Source organism: Sus scrofa, chromosome 2, assembly GCF_054392235.1.
Source record: "Sus scrofa isolate SSC_HxYL_T2T_F1_AM1 chromosome 2, Sscrofa_HxYL_maternal_Yorkshire_Landrace_v2.0, whole genome shotgun sequence".
Lineage (NCBI taxonomy): Eukaryota > Metazoa > Chordata > Mammalia > Artiodactyla > Suidae > Sus > Sus scrofa.
In genome coordinates this window covers 107,539,106-107,559,081 of record NC_139384.1, presented here as the reverse complement: position 1 = coordinate 107,559,081, position 19,976 = coordinate 107,539,106, and the positions used below count along the sequence as shown (strand labels likewise).

The following is a 19,976-nucleotide window of genomic DNA, read 5'->3' as shown; positions in this document are numbered from 1 at the left end:
CTGTTCTAACTTCTGAAATGACACATGAGATTTTCTGGAATGTGGGGAAAGAATAGGATTTTAAGTTTTCTTCTAAAAACAGATAGACTTAGACACACTAAATGGGGGAAGCCAGATTTTCTTTGGATCACTGGATTTGGGGCTAATTGGAATCAGCTTTAATTTGTATCCAGAGAAGGAGCTAGCCACTTGCAAACTTATAATATTTGGAGGGAAGGGAATGAAACTTAGGAAGGTTTTTATTAATATGCTCCCAAAAGCCTTTCTCTGAAGTGACTGCAAGAAGAAATTCTATTCCAGTTGTAGCATATTGAGGCTTATGCTGCAACAGGTAGATAAATCTCATTATGTTTTTAAATGGCTAACATCAAAAAGACAAAAGAAAACACAATCCTGAGAACTAGGGAAAAATAAGATCGGCAGAAAGTAGGTATTTAGAAAGGTAGACCCTATAGAATTATATCCTAGCCCAAAACTGCCAATACTATTTATTTTGTGGAATAAACATCTGTGCTTTGCAGGAAAACGGGGGGATACAAGTGCCATATGAGTTCTGTTTAGTTTGCAACTCTGGTTGTTTCTTCCTCCACACTGTTTGTGTTAATTGCCCCATGTGGATGGGCTGCGTAGTCTCTAATTCTCATAGTGTGCAAGTGAATTTGTGCTGTGCTTCTCTCAAACACACCTGCAAGAAATTTTAATAGCTTTAAAAATGGAAGATGTTTCCCTAACTTCCTGTTGCATAACAGTCCTGTCTACCTGAGGTATCATTACAAAAGATAATTTAATAATAGCATTGGTGATGTAGGCACCTGAAATTCTAGCTAGCAGTATCAATATACACTTTAAAGTGTACCTGTTTATACACACACACATGCATATATATATATATATATATATAGAGAGAGAGAGAATAAGAGAGAGGGGGAGATTTTTATAAACTTGTCTAATGTGTATCTATCAGTGTATATGTATGCTGCATACTCTTGCTTGGAACATCCAAAGGAAGATTTCAACAATAATAACAGTGATTCCATTACAAGTTGATGAATGCTTTGGCATATTATGTTCTATCTCATACCAACCCATGAAATTTTCTCTTAAAATTGAACTTAGGTCAGAATAAAATTGTATAAATATAGAATGGGAAAATTAATTTACTTCACTAGCTATAATCTTATTGGAGCTATGGATTTAAGAAAGCAAAAATAAATGGTATTTTTACTAAAATGTGCAATAGAGTTTAAGGATTTCCCAAGCTTCCAAAATAATTTATTTACTATGTCTTAAAAAATGATGGCCATATTTTTATGGAGAGGAATCATTCTGAACAGGGCTGAAGTATTTTTCCTAGGGGAATCAGTAACTCTGTTGAATGAATAAGTAAATCATTGTATGGTTGTATAAATGAATGAACTAGACAAATTCATTAGGACTAAATTTTTTGATTTATTCATTTATATATGTATTTTCAATTTGATCGATCCTAGGCATAAATCAAATTTTCTAAGTGGGCAATATTTCTTGATTTTTGAGTTTCATTATATAACTGTATATCTTACTTGTCATTAACTAAATATTTTGAAATTTGGACATATGAAAGTTAGAAGAATAATGTGTGTAGTATGGCTCTGAACCATCTGTTTTTTATTTGCTCTCTGATTACATTGTTCTTTCATTGCCACTGAATATGCAATAGGCGACATTTTGGATTTTCCTATTATTAGAAATTACTTCTCAATTAACTGGATTTCCTTAAAGCTGATAGGGTTTCTGGTATATGTGAAAGAGAAGGGTGGAAGGAGCAGAGGTTAAGTCTTGAGAAGAACCTCTATAGAGATTTGTCTATACTTTGTATTTTGTTTCCTGTTTTAGATACTCTCTGCTTACTGGCAACTCCTTAATTTTCTTTCCTATTTGGTACATATTAAATTATTTTAACTCTTACTACTATAAAATTTACCAAAGGCCAAAAACAAAAGCTTGTTTTCAAGCAAGGAAATTTGAATCCCATTGAAGCCTTACCTGAATGCTTGTCTGATCTCTAGTCTTTCTTCAGAACATGCATGTAGTATTTAAAAAATCTGGACTAAAACTTTGATCCAGCTGAGCTAGGCATCAAAGAGGATGTACTATCAGTCTGTTTCTTAAAAAAAGTAATCCTAGTCAGGCAGCAGACCTCAAAAGTGATCTAGAAATGTAAAAATTTCCATTGAGGTGAATTTAAAATGCCAAATGAATATCTTAGAAAACATCTACAAACTGAATTGATTTTTTTTTTATTTCAAAAATATTGGTTGTAATTTGATTTTTTAAATTTGCTGTTCTTTTTGTTTTTTAACTTCAGATTTTACTCATTTTATTGCAACACTAGTTTTATCAAAGAATCAAGGATGTGAAATTCAATTTATGGCGTATCTTTCTCACATGTATACTTTTTCAGCGAACAAAATAATCTCTAAAATAGAGTAGGTTAAAATAGGTTCTATTTTATTAATATAAAAATAATACAATGCAATCTTTTGGAATAAAACTAATTCTGCAGTAGAAAAAAATGCATTCACCAGGAGTTCCCTTCGTGAATCCTACTAGCAACCATAAGGTTGCAGGTTTAATCCCTGGCCTCTCTCAGTGACTTAAGGTTCTGGCTGTGAGCTGTGGTGTAGGTCACTGATGTAGCTCAGATCTGATGTTGCTGTGGCTGTGGCATAGGCCAGCAGTTGTAGCTCCCATTCCACCCCTAGCCTGGGGCCTCCCTATATCGCAGGTATGGCCTTAAAAAAAGCAAAAAAAAAAAAAAGCATTCACCTGCAAGTAACAGAAAATATCAGTAACAGTGACTTAAGCAATAATAACATTTATTGTAAATGGGGGGGAGGTGTGGAAGTAGGAATGAAGAGACTTGTGCAGCATTCCCACTGTGCCAAAACACACTTCTTCCACGCTCCTCTCTATCATACTTGTTGCCCCATTGCAAAATAACCACTAAAAATGAAGGGGGTTTGTCATTTTTTTTTTTTTCCTGGAGAGCAAAGCTTTCCCTGATATACCTCAGGGGACTTCTGATTAGATCTCATTGGCCAGAATTATATCACATACCCACCTGTAGCTGCAAGGGAAGCTAGACAATTTTAAGCATTTAGCTCTTGCAAGGCAATGGAAAGCAAATATTTAGCCTTTTAAACTTCTATGGTAGAGGTCAGTAAGTAAAGAAAATAAGGGTGTAGAACTGGATCAGAAGTACCTACCATGTTTTCCAGGCTCTTCTATTTTTTTATTTATTTATTTTTTTCCTGTACTCACGGCATGTGGAAATTCCTGGGTCAGGAATCAAACTGACATCACAGTAGCAACAATACTGGATCCTTAACCCACTGAGCCACCAGGGAACCCCTTCAAAGCTCTGTTTTATGTCCAATTGATTTCTAGCAATTTGACTACAAAACAAATTATGGGACTGCAAAACAAAGGAACTGGGATATCTTTTAAACATATGTCACAAAGGCTCTTACTGGGAGATAAACGACATTAGCTGGTAGGGATAATAGTCTAATTTTATGCACAAAAAATGTGACTGGCTGTTTTAGAAAAATAAACCTGAGCTGAATTGTCTACTTTTGAAAATTAGGATGAAGAATTAGGTTTTATCTTTCATCAATCCTTTAAAATCACTCATGTCAGCAGACTGGCCTGATGACTAGATAAGGATTTTTTGTGAGTGAGGGTTTAGTTAAATGAGCACTAGTATCACTACTCAAATGAGTATTCATAACCACTACTTGTTTTATTCTAGAGCAACAACAAAATGGCAGAGACGACAGCTGCCACATCATATACATACACACACTCCTTCCTACACAAACCATGCTTTGTACATCAGATGCAGCATAAATACCATGGCATGTGGCAGTTGCTATGGTGATAAGTTTTTTTTTTTAATGAAGAGCAGATGGAATAGGCATGTAAAACTTGCATAAGTTGTTAGTAATCTGTGAGTTACTGCAGACTAGTTGATGAAGAAAACTTTAAAATTCTAGCTTTTTAAATTATTCCATGTAACATATTCAATCACCACTTTTCCCCTTCTTTTCTTCAGTCCATTTTGGTATCCAAATTGCAGTGGAAAATTGTTAACTGTTTCCCCTGTACCACAGAAATTACATATATGTATACATATAAAATATATGTATAGTATACATAAATATTTATAATTATAAATATGTAATTACATGAATATATAATTATAATAATATACATATTTATGTCCTTGCTTGACCAAATAAATTTCTATTGTGGAATTTTTAACTCTTTCAATGAAGACATATGCCCTTCTCAGGGCCCCATAGTAAGTCCATTTCATTTGGGTCCAATTCATGCAATATGTATGATAATTTTGAGATGATTACACATATGAAATGGATACAACTAGTGAGAAATAGGTTTGTATTATAGTACAAAGTACTATATAATGTAAAGTGCTGTTCGACGTAAAATTAGTATTTTGGATTAGTTTTTTCTTTGTCTAATCGTCTAATCTAAGCACACCTTGTTCTTAAGTGTCCTGATCATCTGTACTTCCCAGCTGCTCCTCAGAAATAGACAAGGGAAAAAAAAAATCTGAAGGAATTATTTGTGGTTGTTTTATCATAACCAATGAGTTCTCTGTATTAAACAACTTTCTATATTTATCTGTAAAACCAAATGTCAAAGGAAATTTCAACACAATTTAGCAACTACGTAGTGCGCACCCAGCATAAGGCAACATAGGGCAGTAATACCTTGAGGACCTTTAGGGCAAGGTACTTCCAGGGATGAAAGAATCATGGAGGAAATAAGACAATCATATGTCCTTAATAGGAAATAGATCCTAAATATCATTAAGAAGGGGACTGTTGAGAATCTAGCCAGGAAGGGATCATCATTTGTAATGGTGCAGCATTCTTTAATATCTTCTGATCATTTAGCACTGTTGATTTTATGTAAATCTTTCTTAGATCTACTCTCTAAGCATCTGTGATTCTGTACTTTCTTGATTCCTTAATCTTCTTTGATGGCAAATTCTCCATCACTTACCCTATGGAAATATTCTGGGGAAGTTAGTTCTCATAAATAGAAAGTCAAATTATATTATCTTCACATGAATTATTCTTTGGACTTTTTCTTGAGAAATTCCTCCAGATGAGTTAGGCTTATTGTTAATCCTTGTATTTTCTAACTTGCATGAGGCTAAAATGGAGTAGAGAGGTTCGTGATCAGCAGTTCTTTTATATTCTCAGCATGTAAAGACATCCCTTTGGATTGTACCCCTGGTTGCAATTTTAGATCCTATAATGACTTGTGCTTCTGCTTCAGCTGGTAACGAGCTTCATGATGTGATGTTGCAGCTTTTTGCAGCTGAGCTCTGATGTGTGTGTGATGAGCGGTGCACCCCTGCCCTCATTGCCCAGGTGCTCACAGAAGTGCCTCATGGCGGAAGCTGATCAGTAGCATTCCAGGAGGGACTGATCCCTTCACAGAGTATTCATTACAGGCTCAGCTCTTGTTCCTCTGTACGTTGAAGGTGAATTGCAAAAGCTGGGTCCACACACCCTTAATCATTAGTTCATTAGTTCCTGTACTTAACGTCTCTTTATTAAAATGTACTATACACTGAGCTCATATGGGGCACTGGAAATAAAGAGATTAACGTGACAAAATTCTGGTTATATTCTAGAGAGGACGTCAATAATAAACATGTACATTATTTTATTTATGTAATGATTCCAAATTTTATGTTATAAGGTGATGGGACATATTTGCTGTGTGAGTTGACAACAGAGCACAGCAGGGGAGGATATGTTAATGATGTGGCCAAAGGCAGCTTCTCCAGAAAGAAATATTTGAGGTGAGGGCATGTAAATTCCTATATTGAACTTTAAAATGAAAATGGTAGCAGTTTCCATAGTAGGCCTGGATGGTCTACATTTTATTTGTTCTATAGCACCTTCTAAGTTGTCAGTATGAAAAATCCAAGATTTAAAAACATCATTTTGTTGTTGTGTTGCATTATAAAGATTTCACCCATTGTGTTATCAAGCTTGGAACTGATTAAATACTCCCTGCACTGAAATGAGAACAGTAATCATAGCATTTTTTTTAAATTATGACTTAATTTTAGATTTATATAACTATGGTAAGCCTAAAATAATGACATAATTACAAAGATGAAAAAAAAGAAAACAAAGTCCTTCCTTGGGATTAATATTCTGAATCCAAAATTCATGTATTTTTTCTTAGTGTACTTAGTTTTTCAGAAAGTTCATTTGTTAAATGTAAGTATATCTACAGTATGTTAGCACATAAATAAAAAATGTGCCTTCTCGAGTTCTAGGACAATTACATACAGGTACTACCCATTCGGGATTTAAAACTGGAGAACATCTCACTTATCCAGAACCAATACACAGTAATTAATGTAATTATACTGCATTTCTTAATAAATTAACCCTTCACTCCATGGGAAGCTGAAGAGAATTAAGTATGCTTGGACTTCCAGAGAGTTACATGTGTTTTTATATTTCCAATTCATTACAAAGATAATTGTGGACTCTCATTTTGTTTAACTAGTGTGCTGCTTATAATTGCAAAATAGCTGTTAAACAATTGCGGCAAAGGCTTGACTATGTAAGATATTAATGACTGTTCAGCCTCTAGTAAGACACTTAATGTAGAAGGACGTGAGAGATTTATAATTGCAACAATCTTTTCAATGAACTGTTTGCTTAGAAACAAACAGCTCGCCTTTACTTTGGCACTAGTAATTGACAATTAATTGACAACACTGTTGACAGTGCATTTAACTAAGCTTTACCCCTCATTAGAAATAAGATTTACTTACATAATGTTATCACAGTACTTGTGATATTATTAACCATAACTCACTATCAAAATATAATATATGATTGAGCACTCTTCTTATCAATGCCATGAGAGACTGTTAATCAGTGCAGTGGAGAAGCCTGTATTGTTTCTGGTTGTGATTATTTTCATATTTCTACAAATGATGTCAGATGCACAAATGTGGAAAAAATAGAGTCCTCATGAAAAAAGAGATTTAACTGTTAAAATCATAGCATAGCTCTGGGAATTTTTTTTTCTAAGACAATTCTTATGAAATGAAAGTATATTGATCATCATGAATAAATTTTTATATGCAAATATAGTAAATTTCAAAACACCAAACTATATAGCTTTTTTTCTTCATAGGCACAGCAGATTTTTTATGTTTTCTGACATTTGGGCACAGAAATGTTTTTAGCGTTCTAGTCCCAGTCATCACCGGGATTGATCCGTTGAAAATAATGATGTAGGTGGGTTGGACATTTGCAGTCCTTCTCAGGACAATTTCTGCATCCTTCTTCCCAATTAGCCCTCTCATGTATACCTGTAACACTTTGGGGAAAAAGCTCGGTATATGAGGAAAAAATATAAGATTGAGACCTAACACTGTCAGTGTCATGGCCAGTGGTAATTTCCTTATTATTCTCTGAATCTCAGTTCTCTTATCTGTAAATTAGGTAAAATAATAATACCTGCCCATGGAGTTCCAGTTGTGGCTCAGTGGTAATGAACTCAACTAGTATCCATGAGGATGCAGGTTCCATCGCTGGCCTTGCTTAGTGGATTAAAGGATCTGGTGTTGCTGTGAGCTGTGGTGTAGGTCAGAGATGTGGCTCAGATCCCGCATTGCTGTGGCTATGGCTGTGGCCAGCGGCTAAAACTCCAATTTGAACCCTAGCTTGGGAACTTCCATGTGCTGTGGTGAGGCCCTAAAAAAATAAATAAAAGATAATAATAATAATAATAATAATAATAATAATAGCTGCTCTGACTATTTCATGCTCTTTCGAAATCACAGTGAGAAGTCATTTGTGAAGATATTGCATGTATATTTGTTGTTGATGCTTCCAAAATTGTTTTTAGTTTATATTAATGTAAATAATACAGTAATTCCACAAGAGTATTTGTTTTTCGTTTTTGATTGTTTTTGTTTTCTGGGTCATTTGGTTGGTTTTTTGGTTTTTAGGGCTACATCTATGGCATATGGAACTTCCCAGGCTAAGGGTAGAATCAGGACTGCAGCTGTCCGCCACAGCCACAGCCACAGCCAAACCAGACCTGGGCCGCATTCTGTAACCTACACCACAGCTCTTTGAAGCACTGTATCCTTAACCCACTGAGCGAGGCCACAGATGGAGCCTGCATCCTCGTGAGTACTAGTCAGGCTCGTAACCTGATAAGCCACAAAGGAACTTCCTAGTATTTGTATTTTAATTTTGATCTAAAGCTTAAAACAAAATTATTATAGGCAATGTAGTACAGAAAAGAAAAGTGTAGAAAAGAAATCATAGATCAATGATTTGGAATCTAGCAGGCTAGTTTTGATTCTTGACTATTTTGCCATACCAGTGGCATATGGAGGTTCCTATGTTAGGGGTCAAAGTGGATCTACAGCTGCCAGCCTACAACACAGCCATAGCAACACAGGATCTGAGCTACATCTGCAACCTACACCACAACTCATGACAACGCCAGATCCTTACTTAACCCACTGAGCAAGGCCAGGGATTGAATTCGCAACCTCATGGTTCCTAGTGGGATTTGTTTCCATTGTGCCACTATAAGAACTCCCAATTCTTGACTATTTTTAACAACCTGCATATCTTCAAGTATACTAACCCCCTAAGTGTCTGCATTCTAATCTGCAAAATAGAATTAAAGAAACCTACATAGCAGAGAATGATATTAAATAAAATGGTATGTGTAAGATAATCAGCATACTGTAGGTACTCAGTAATGCTAGGGATTACTAATGAACAATATTTAAGAAATTATAAAACTTTGATAGAGAGTTCCTGTTGTGGCTCAGTGAATTTGATCCCTGGCCTTACTCAGTGGGTTAAAGGATCCAACATTGCCGCCAGCTGTTGGCATAGGTCACGGATGCAGCTCAGATCTGGCATTGCTATGACTGTGGCCAAGGCCATCGGCTACAGCTCTGATTCGACCCTTAGCTTAGGAATCTCAATATGCGGCTGGAGGGCCCCCAAAAGACACACACACAAAAAAGTAAATAAATAAAAACACTTTGGTATCTTTTTTTTCTTCTGCAATTAAACCTAGTAAGCTACTAATCTCTACAGCCCTTACTATACCACTGATGAAAAAGAGGAAATAATATTTTGTTTTCTTGCATAAAATACTGAACTTTTTTCGTACATGCTATTTCATAGTTTTGTTGTAATTGTTTCCCCAACTTGTTTTTTATTAATTGAAGCATAAATATTAGCTATTGTACTAATTTTCTATTGCTGTCATAAAAAATTACTACACATTTAACAGCTTAAACAACACAAACATCTTATCTCACAGTTCTGGAGGTCAGAAGTCTGAGCATGTTGTAGCTGAGTTCTCTACCCACCAGACTAAAATCAAGTGATTGGTGAAAGCTAAAAATGCTTCTGAGACTTAACGGTCTCTGTCCACTCTCACTGGTTGTTGGTAGAATTGAATTCATTTTGGCTGTAAAACGAGGTCATCATTTTCTTTCTGGCTGTAAGCTGGGTGGGGGGAGGGGCAGTGTCAGTTTCTAGAAGCTCCCTGCCATTCTGTGCATGTGACTCTCTCCACAGCATGGGAGCTTGCTTCTTCAGTGCTGGCAGAATTCCTGTCTTCAGTTCTCACATCATAGGCCAAAGTGAAGTGGCAGTGATGGCAATAGTGGATTAGGGGAAGGCATTTCATGGAATTCTGGTTCATGCAATTTTTCAAGGATTCAGCCTTTTCTCTCTGTTTCTCGAGGGCTCTACCCTCTTCTCAGCTGCCAGCATCCCCTTCTCAACAAATAGCTGGGCCATGCTCCTCAGTGTAGGATACGGATTGTCATGATTTGGGCTGATTCTACATTTAGGCAAAATGCGTAGACCACTTTTTTTCTTGTACTAGCAAGTCATTCTCATCATTCCCTTGTCACAAAATCTAGAAAGGTTTTGTTTAAATGTATATAATATCTTTGATAAAAAGCCATACATTCATGTAATTGCAGCAATTCACTGGTTTAAAAGATTACCTATCTTGCTTTAGGGCCCTGAGGTAAAAGGGACAAAGAATGAATGTATTTCAATGTATGGGAGGCAAAGGTAGGTAGACATGTTTAGATAATGGGGTGTTTGCCATATACTTGAGACCCTGCAGTTAGCAGTACTGGGAATTATGTGAAACCAGAGTGATCTGCAAGCAACATTAGCAACCAGAAATGACAAAACCTTTCCATTGCCTTTGACTTCAGTCTAGGAGAGATTTGTCCAAAACCCAAAATATAAAATTTAATAATACAAATAATCATAATATATATTATCAATATAAGTAATACTTATAAAAATAATTAAATTAGTACTATATTATATTGTTTTGTAGCATTTTATCCTCATACATTTTAAAGTTTTTTCTCTGAAGCAATGTCACCAGACAGAGGAGACAACATGGAAACACAAGTTTATTATTTATTCTGCAAACAGTCAGCAAGAGATACTCTAGGTTTGCCATACCTTGGGCACATAGGTCTGTTTTTAGTCTTTTATACCTCATGTTTATTATACAACATACATTCTTCCCTTCATGTTCTTACCCCTTATTGCATAAAACTGTCCCAATTACCTTTGCTCAAGGTAAAGTTACAAATCCATCTGGAGATGGCTCACCATTCCAAATGCACTGATATTTTCCCCCTTAAAATTATGTTTCTGTGGCAAGGAAGATAAATGCCATGGTGATAGCTCAAGTGCCATTAAATTTTACCCTCCTTTGCCAAACTCCAACTGTGTTCTTTGCTCACCACCCAAAGGGGATGAGCTATCAAGCTGTCATTTGAGGTTTTCTCCTTCCTATTCAGTTTCTCCAACCAGTCCTTGTGACCAGTATCCATCCCTCTGACTCCAGTTATTTCACTCTACTAACTGAACGTGTTGCATTTTTCAGTGGGTTCCTCCTCTGAGAAATACTGTCAAATAAGCACTAAAAATTTCTTTGCATGGAGTTCCCTTCATGTCTCAGTGGTTAAAGAACCCGACTAGAATCCATGAGGATGCAGGTTCAATCCCTGGCCTCACTCAGAGGATTAAGGATCTGGCATTGCTGTAAACTGTGGTGAAGGATACAGACATAGCTTGGATCCTGCAGTGTTGTGGCTGTGCTCTATGCCAGCAGCTATAGCTCCAATTCAGCCCTTAGCCTGGGAACTTCCATATGCTGTGAACACGGCCCTAAAAAGCAAAAAAAAAAAAAAAAAAAAAAAAAAATTTCTTTGCACAACATTGTAATGCAAATTTAATAATAAATAGATAAGTTTATTCAGTTTAACATTCTTAATAGGCCTTTGGAGTAGGTACTATTATCTTGGTTTTGAGATAAGAAAACCAAAGACGGAAGCAAGCAAGTGACGGAGACACACCCAAAGCTACAGAGCAATAAACAGTTGAAAACATTTTAATATTTACATATTATGGTTACAAATCCAGTGTTTTTAAAAATTATGCAAAGTTTTTCTCAAATTGGCTTTATCTTGTCTTGGATAAATATTAAACCTTGGCTCAGTAATTTTGAATTTCCTATCACATACCAAAATGTATGATAAAAATAAAGTTTTCCAGTTGATTTTATTATGCAACTTTAAAACAAGAGAAGTTAAGACTAAACAGAGAATAACATTTAATTTTTAAAATATTAAAATTAATCATTCCTTATTTAAATAGGACCAGATGAAACAAATCTATGCTCATTTCATATTAAAGTTCCATGTTAGTTACATTTTTCTAGTAGACATTTAGTGAATTATTCTAATATATTCATTTCAACATAATTCAAATGTTGATGTTTGGTCTGTGGTATAGTGGCTTTTGTCAGTGAATAGGTACTTTATTTTCTTTGTGATTACATGTAAAATAAATATTAATTATAGAAAATTTGGAATGTGCAAGATAAATTGATTCCTATCCTATTTGTTACAAGAGCTCCTGATACCTTTTGCTGTTCTCAATAATATGTATTAGGGACCCAGGAATACTCTCCCTTCACCATGAAGTTCATTGTCTATAAGACAAAGTCCACCTTTATTTAATGAATGTATGTCCCACATAAACACAATATAATACCATTTTTATTTGACCTAGCAAACTTTTTCTTCAAGAGAAAGTAAATTGGAGTGGATATTTATTTATTTGTTTATTTATTATGTATTTATTTTTCCATTGTAGTTGGTTTACAGTATTCTGTCAATTTTCTGCTGTACAGCAAAGTGACCCAGTCACATACATATATATATATATATATACATTCTTTGTCATAGTTGTGACATAGTTGTGACACATAGTTGTGTCATAGAAAGTGGCTCCCATGACTTGCAAAGAGGGAAAAAAAATGTTCTAGGCTTGGTCTCACTTCTCTGTGACCCTTCAGTGAAACCATATTGTCCTTCTTCTCAGTCCAGTTTCTGTGCCTTAATTATGTGGGGACCAAGTGATCATTCAAAAAGTAGTTATCAAGTGAATACTAACCAGTAGGCATTATACTAGGCACAGCTTTCAGACTGATCTTTTTACCAGCCAACCTAGGTTTAGTTTTATGTCCTTGTTTAGAGAGTGAAGACAGTAATAAACCCAATGCTGTATCTAAAGTAGAGCTTGGGATATTCTGGTAGAAAAAAATATGTATGCATTACCTGTATTCATCCATTCTTCCTTTGAGTAAGCCCTGTTTTTTGATGGGTCAGTGATTTTACTAATTCTTTGGAGTTAAGCTCATAGTCATTACTCACTAATGTAGCCATGCTAACCCTCTTTTCCTTGTCTTACAGGGATTATTTAGTTCTGAAAAGTGCCCCCAAGGTGACACTAACTTATGATATAACAACATCATAGTCCATGGAGATGAACAGAATTACATTAATAGGTAACATTAGCTATCATAATATAGCCTAATAAAGCATAGTACCTTCAAGTATTACTTCATTATACAATTGTTTCTATGCTATCATTAGAGAGCTTTTGTAGTGATTACCACCAAATGTTCAAGATGATATTTGAAAATATGTATAGGACACTCAATATTTGTGTATTTCAACCTTTAACCCATAAACAACAAAAGGTTCATTTGTGCTGTATATTAGATTCCAGATACAAGTGATATCATATGGTATTTGTCTTCTTCTTTCTGACTTCACTCAGATGAGGGCCTCTAGTTCCACTCATGTTGCTGCAAATGGCATTATTTTATTCTTTTTAATGGCTGAGTAATATTCCATGGCATATATATACCACAAAAGAAAATCATGGGCTTGGAGAACAGACTTGTGATTGCCAGGTCGGGGGAATGGATCGGGAGCTTGGGGTTAATAGATGCAAGCTATTGCCTTTGGAATGGATTATCAGTGAGATCCTGCTGTGTAGCACTGGGAACTATGTCTAGTGACTTATGATGGAGCATGATAATATGAGAAAAAAATGTATGCATGTATGTGTAAATGAGTCACCATGCCATATAGTTGAAAAAAATAAATATAATTTTAAAAAAGCAAAAAAAAATCAAAACAAGAATAGTGAAAACTAAAAATAAATTGAAAACAATGAAAATGATATCACTGATGGATCTTCTACCTTTGAAGACTCAAATAGTCTCAACTAGACAATTAAATTTTTTACGTAGTTTTGTTGTTCTCAAAATTACTACCATAAATACATTATAGTCTAATGATTTTGTGCACTGCCAATCTGTCCATAAGACAGATTTCTAGATGTTGCTTTCATAGAACACTTACAAAGTTTTAGACACATATTTCAATTTGCCTCATAGAAATATCTTTTTAGTTCAAAATCTCTGTAGCGGAATGTAACACTGTCCATCTCACCAGGTCTTTGACATAATTGCATATTATTTGTTTAAATATTTACCAATTTTCTAAATAAAAGAGTGTATTGATTTTTTTATCAAAGAGGTTAAGCATTTTCCTATGTGCACAGTAATCGTGTGTGTGTGTGTGTGTGAGCATCTGTGTGTATTTGAGGGTGCTTGTGTCCCTTGCCTATTTCATGTATTTATCTTACTTTATTTCTTTGTTTTGTTATACTTGCTCATTGTATTTCCCTTGTGTTTTTGTTTATAATATTTTCAGACCTCAAAATTTTATGCTGGCATCAAATCAAATATTTGCCATAACCTTTTGTTTAGGAGGGCTTCTCTGACCCAGTGTAGTATTCTGATACAAGACAATTCTTCCAGATGAGTCAGTGTAGACCAAAGGAAAAGATCTGAAATGACGTCTGAGGTCTCTCATTTTTTCCCACTTGCATGCATTGAGAGCATGCCTTGTAGACTAAGTACCAGGGGAACGAACTTAAGCAACAACCTGACAGAGTGCAGAGTATTGAACAGCAACATCGTATCAGCAAACACAAAGGAAATGGTGGAAAGATGTATTGCTTCCTCTATCTGAGAGATAAAGAAGGAAGAGCATTTTAAGTGTAGGACAGTTCTAAATAGGAAGGTGTTAGATTTGCTTCTTAAAGAGTATTTCAGTGTTTAAGCATACAAATGAGATAAACATGGTGATAGTTGTACACTGAATTTGTTGGAGCAGGTCATATCATTTTAAAAGTATATAATGTTATTGACTTTAATACATAGAAAATATTCTATGTACACATATTAAAATAATTTGTTATTCCATTTTGTCCTCTGTGATTGAATTTCCCATATGCCTCAGGTAAATAGTGTCATTCTGCTCCATCTGACACTACCCTACATGTGTTTTCCATTAATAGTTATTCCTTTTCCTATAATGCTTTTTTTCTGTTTTTATTTGTCTCATTCCTGTCTCCATAAAGTAAAATTCTAACAAACTTTTAATGTTTAAAACTTTAGTGTTTATTTTCATGGCTGCTACATTTGATCTTAGAGTTATTGTTTCTTCTTTTGCTTTCTATTTTTCATATTTAGTTACTATATACTTTTCTCTTAGATAATGGTTTGTATTTTATATTTTCTAGTGATTTGGGGAATAAAGCATAATTTAATCTATATTTTTAAAATTCTCATATTCAAGGGGAAACTGAGTCTTTAGAATATTTTCTCTGTTAGGTAGATTTAGAAAGATTTACTTTTCCCAATTTTCTACTCCCCTTCCTACATATTCTTTTTGCTTTTATGTTTTGCTGCCATTCACCTGGATATTCAACCTGTACTTTTGTTCCAAAATTATTAAATTGTTCATTTTTACATAGCATGTTTTTTTTTCATGTTTTTCATACTTACATTTTATTTTAAAACTACTGAAAACAGTGATCTATAGAAATACATTTTTACATATTTCAATCGTAAATGAGACATATTATTCCCCAGATTTTGAATTTTATTTTTATTTCGTTTCTGAATAGAATAGTTTATAATCCTCACAGCCAGTTTCTCCTATTAGTAACATATTACATTAGAATGGTACATTTGTTATTTTAATGAAGCAATGCGGATATATCATTGTTAATTAAGGCCCATGTGGTATTCAGATTTCCGTAGTTTTACCTAGTGTCTTTTTCTGTTCCATGATCCCACCCAGGGTGTCACATTACATTTAGTTGTCATGTCTCCTTATGCTCCTCTTGCGTGTCACAGTTTCTCAGATTTTCCTTGTTTGTGATGACCTTGACAGTTGTGAGGAGTATCGGCCATTTTGTAGGAATACTGGAATTTACCTCATGTTTTTCTAATGACTCAAGTGGAGTTATGGGTTTTTGAGAGGAAGACCACACAGATAAAGTGCTATTTTCATCACATCATATCAAGGGTACTCTATCAGTCAAGGTTCTCCAGAGAAACGGAACTGAGTACATCTGTTTAACCAGAATTATTTTAAGGAATTGGCTCACACAGTTGTGGGCATGGGCAAGTCTGAGATCTGTTGGGCAGGTCCACAGGCTGGGAAACTCAGGGAGGAGCTGATGCTACCGTCTTGAGGAAGAATTTCGTCTTCTACAGGAAACCTACATATTTGCTCTTAAGGTCTTAACTCACCGAATGAGGCCCACCCCCATTATCAAGGGTAATCTCCTTGTCCTAAAGTCAATAATTTGTAGGTTTTAAAGATATCTATAAAATACCCTCACAGCAATGCCGAATATTCAATTTAAAAACTGGGTACCATAACGTAACCAAATTGACACATACAACTAACCATCAGAGATGTATACTTCACTATTTAAATTGACCTTGAACTGAGGTAACCATTTGTCAGGTTTATAAAATATTTGTAAAATCACTCATGTTTTTTCATTATGTGTTGCCAACACTTAAAGGGTGGGAATTTATGCTTCCCCTTTTTAAAGGCAGGATATCTACATAAATTATTTAGAATTTTGTCTAAGAGACTTATTGGTCTAATCCCTTACCCATTTGTTTATTTATTTAACCATTTATTTATATCAGTATGGACTCATGGACATTTACTTCATACTTTAGGTTGTAATCCAGTGCTACTTTATTTTGTCACTCAAATTGTTCATCTTAAGCCATTGGGAGCTCTCTCAATTGGCTCCTATGTCCCTTTTATGTGCTTCAAAAATTAGGGTTTTATGGTGTGGTTTTCTTTTTTTTATATAAATACTTTATGGAACTACAAGATGCTTCAAATTCATCGTAAGTATTTCCAGCCTGTCTTGGAATCAGCCATTTCTCCAAGGAATCCTGGTTGTTTTTTTATTGGAGAGTGGTATTAGAAACCAAGATCTAGGTATTGTGTGTTCATTGCTACTGGAGTCTGATTTCTTCTAGGTCCTCCAAACAGACAGAGTAAGGAAACATGTGTACATAAAAAAACTGTGTATATACAGTTGCTATATGTAACCACCTGTACCTATACGGAGCTAAACACAAGTGCATACTGAGGTTTCCAACTCTAATTCATTATCATGTGGATCATTCTAGCTTCCTCCCTTGTTTGTAAAGTTCTAGTGCAACAGTGAGAAATCTGTCTCCCACTGTCTACCAGGTATTTACTAAACTGTTTAATTGGAGTACATATGTATAGCACTTATTAAAATCGTTAATCAGTGCTATGGTGGGAAACAACTTTATTGACTAGAGTGGATTACATAATCACATTTCTTTTGTTGCTAGTTTTATAGATTCTACTCATTTTCAAATTACTTAGGTTAGGATCTTTTATGTCCCACCCTCTTCAGTGAAGTTATGTCATATATTTGTAATACAGTTAGGTTTTGTCACAGTCTGCATTCCTTCCTGGGACTCTTTGATCTCCTAAAAGATTTTATTTTCATCATTTGATCTTGAATGTAGTCTGACAAATACATAATGCCATGGATCCACCATTATAATATCATGGAAAATAGTTTTACTACCTTAAAAAATGCCTTATGCTTTACCTATTCAATCTTATCTACCTTGCTCCACTAGGAGTCACTGATCTTCTTATTATCACTATTCTTTTGTCTTTTCCAAAAGTTCAAGTAATTGGAATCAGACAGTATGCAGCTGTATCAGACTGGCTTCCTTCAGTTAGCAATATGCATTTTAGGTTTATTATGTCTTTTCTTGTGAATTAATATTTCTTTTTTTACTGTTAAATGATATTCCATCTTATGTATACGGTTTGTCATATAATTTTCAAGTATCTATTTCATTAAAAATGATATGTAGTAAGTACATAATTTGAGTGTTTGCTCATCTGAACATATTTTTCTGATGATTTTCAAAAAAACTTAAAATTTGAATGACTAAGATTTTTGTGAACACAAACTTTTACTCTCCATTATCTGTTACAATACAGATTGTTAATATTTTCTGAGTATATTTTATCAATTCTAAAGTGTACTTGTTATATTTTAACATTGCTGAAATTGTGATGAAACATAATTAATAAGCTCATACAATCACTTTGGGTGGCACTTTGGAGTAGCATTTGGAGTGGCAGTGACAGTTTTGTTAGGCATGCACAAATTCGGTCATGATTCTTTGTCATAATTTCAGGTATGTGCATTCATTGGTATTACTATGCATATTGAGTTTAAATGCCATGTCAAATTCTTCAAAAGAATTGCACACAAATTCAGCAATTAAAAGTTATTAAATAAAAAGAAAGTTATAGATTAGAGAAGAAAGGCATCAATTTGATGTTAATGCAGAAATATAAATTGTTGGAAGAATGATTATAATTCTATATTTTTTGTGCAAAGACTAAGCAAAATGCTTTAAGTTTTCAAAGAAAGGACAGAACCCTACGTTGAGGACTGAACTCTATTAATTATTTGTTATAGATTTTCATGTACAAATATTAAGTATCATACTCAAAGGAATGCAAGTGAAAGCATGAGAAACTGCCAAAAACCTTGGTGTAGCTGAAACATTTCAAAGCAAATGAGAGACTGGTGTGATGGATTGTCGCTTAGGATTATTGTTAAGGCATTATGTTACAGTTTGACAGTTTTTAGCTCTCTTACTTAATAGTAGATAAAATAATGATGTACTTTACAATCCTTGAAATCTCTTATTTAATAACATATAGTATTTATGGTGTCCTGCACTACTGGGTTTATGTACTCAATATCATTTGAGGTTTGCTATCACTATGAGGCTGGTATTATTGTCCTAACTTATAGATGGTGTTACTTTGAAAAACTATGTAGTTCACCCAAGATCATAAAGCTAATAATGAATAGAAGCTGAACTTGAAAGCAGAGCCTGTGCTGCTATACTCTGTTGCAGTATATCAATCATTTCCTGCATTCAGAGTTACTGGGAAGTTTAAAGTCACCTGATTGTTTAAATTCAAATATTTTAGCCAACTTTTGAATAATTTCTTAATCCTGCCTGCATCCCTCTTCTACTCCTTTTCTCATTCAGATATCTGTTAAAGTGATGACTAAAGTTTTAAAAGAATGAGGGTGAGGAAGAATGTATAATGTCGCAAATTTAGGGCAACAGAATAACATTTAAGAATATTAAAAATTATTTGGGGCTAACAGATTCTATTAATATATAAAATAGATGAACAACAGGGACTCTAACAATATCTTATAAATACCTATAATGGAAAAGAATCTGAAAAAGAATAAATGTATATCTATATGTCTAACTGAATCACTTTGCTGTACATCTGAAATACTGTAAATCAATTGTACTTCAATATAAAGAAGACACTAAAAATAAATTTCAAAAAAAGTGATATGTACCAATGGGGAAAAAATGTAGATATATGGAAGAGAGGACCATATCAGAGATATCACTGAGAGACAATTCAGAATTTACTTCTGAGTAGTTCCCATTGTGGCTTAGTGGTAAGAAACCCAACTAGTGTCCATGGGGATGTGTGTTTGATCCCTGGTCCCACTCAGTGGGTTAGGGATCCAGCATTGCCATAAGCTGTGGTGTAGGTCACAGACATGGCTTGGATATGGAGTTGCTATTGCTGTGGTGTAGGCTGGCAGCTGTAGCTAAGATTCAACCCCTAGGCTGGGAACTTCCATATGCCATGGGTGTGGCCCTAAAAAGAAAACAAACAAAAATTTACTTCTGAGCAGTATGTAACAAAATATATTGTATTCCATTGTTACCGACAATCAACAGTTCTTTAAAACTGGAAATTCTAAATTTGTGTAGGTTTTGAGGCTGAGAAATGTGGAATAGCAGAAACATTATTTCTATGTACTATGTGATAGAACAATATAAAACTTAAGGATTTTGCAGAAATCACATCAAAAATATAGAAAAAATAATTAGAAATTCTCTCACAATACAAAAAATATAATAACATTAAAGAAACAATAAAAGGAACTAAGGAAGACTTGGATCACAGAGAAAGTAATGTCCCAGTGTATTTTTTTAAGAACAGAAAGCAAGTTTTTTCCAACTAGAGTAGGTCATTGTTATGGAGAACACTG

At 34.4% G+C, this 19,976-nt stretch overlaps 1 protein-coding gene across 4 annotated transcripts in view; it reads left to right on the top strand.

Annotated features, from left to right (window-relative positions):
- LOC110259422 (endogenous retrovirus group K member 9 Gag polyprotein) overlaps positions 1 to 19,976 on the top strand; it is a 789,250-nt gene that overhangs the window by 396,600 nt on the left and 372,674 nt on the right. The window lies entirely within an intron of this gene.